We start from the raw sequence: 1843 nt of genomic DNA on the forward strand, positions 1-1843 counted from the left end.
GGTTAGTCTTTGAAACAATTTTGGATTTAATTTTTTTGTTTTAATATGTTTTATATTTTAAAATAAAATTGAAATTTTATTTCATTTTAATCATAGATTGTTTTTTTTTTTTTTTTGAAAATGAAAATGGGCTGAAGTGTTGGAGAACGGTTGGCATTGTGTTGTTCATAAAAAAAAATGATATCAATTTGTTGATGTATTAGAGAAGACGCATGTTGTTTGTTACTTTCAGACCTTAGCTATATGGATTTGTCAAGTTAAGAACTAATCATAACATGTGTTGGAAATTAGTGATTTTTATGCGACTTCTTTGTCAAATGAAAATGGGTTAGCACTGTTATGAAGAATATGGATGCTATTTGGAGGAATTAACTTCTTAACATGTGCTTGAACTAAAAATGCCAATGCATATTAGAACTTAGTGAAGTTATATGCATTAATAATATTGGAAATAAGGGTTTGTTTGTGATGCTTTAAAGAAGCTGAAAAGGATATTGCTTGTGCTCCTTAATGTGGAGAATTTTTAGTTGCTTGATAAAAAAAAAAAAAGCATTAGTGACAAATAAAATGAAGAAATTTTGGATGATGTTTGTGTAAAAGATTTAAATTATTTGTTTTACTGAAGCTGTACTGTGTTTTTATTTGTGATTTAACCATTAAAACGGCTCTGTAACATTGATTAGATGCTGCATGTGCCCTTTTTATAAAAAAAGAAGCAGTGGCATTCCTAAGTGGAGTAATGAGATGCTAAGATGGGAATGTATGACTTTTTAATTTTGTTCTTGCTTTAAACTATGACTATAAATCCTAAGTCTTCTAAAATGAAACTCAATTTTGCTTTTAATATGTAAAAAGCCATCATTGCCATTTTTAGGTGACCGATAATGCTTCAAATGAAAGTTGGCATTGGTTTGTCAAAATCTTTTGTTAAGCAGGGTGAAATGATTCAATTTGAATTGAATATGCGAAAGTTCCTAAGTGAATAACTTGTGGTCTCATGTTATTTTTTTTTAGATGATGCTCTTGTGGAGGTCGAAAAGGAAAAGAGAGTCTTTGTTAAAAAAAAAAAAAAGCAGGGAACAAATATGCCTTTCTATAATTGTCTTCCTTTTAACATGTATGTCAGGATTGGTGTGCATAAATGACCTTTATTGACTAAATAATTTAATCATGAACAAGTAAAAATTTATTTTTTTTAGTATTTTTCCTACTGATCATATGTGAATTGAATCAATTGTGTTGAAAATGTTGATCAAGGCAAAAAAGTTCTCAGCCTTTCCTACATTCGAAAATAGCAAGAAGGAATTTTGTAAGCCCAACTGAAAAAGATTGAGGTAACCTGTCTCTTCTTATTCTAGATTCTTTTTTTTTCTTTGTTTTACTTCCCATTTCATCTTCAGCAAATCTAGTAATTGGCAGGAAATAATTGGAAGGTAAGAAGGCTGAATATGCTGAAAATTTGAAAAATAAGCTAGCTATACATCACAAAGAAATAGAAGAGAAAAGGGCAACGGTTGAAGTTAGTGGTGGAGATTGAATTCTTGAGTCAAAGGAGATGGTTGAAAAAATGGGTGTAACTAAGAGTACTTTAATGATCAATGGAATTAAACAAATGTTAACAATAGGTTGTTGTCTATTGGATATACCAAATTTGACTTTGAATTATTGTATTATGTTAAATTTCTAAATTTTATTTCACTGTATAGTATTGCTAGCCCTAGTTTCCCTACGATTTTTTTTTCTTTTTACAGTTGATGAATATTTGATGTCAAATTTTTATTTCCCAAGGGTGTTAAAAGTGTAATGATTAATTTGATATTTAGCACTAAGGGTACTTAATTTT

The sequence above is a fragment of the Citrus clementina genome, unplaced genomic scaffold (genome assembly GCF_000493195.1).
Source record: "Citrus clementina cultivar Clemenules unplaced genomic scaffold, Citrus_clementina_v1.0 scaffold_3, whole genome shotgun sequence".
Classification (NCBI taxonomy): Eukaryota; Viridiplantae; Streptophyta; class Magnoliopsida; order Sapindales; family Rutaceae; genus Citrus; species Citrus x clementina.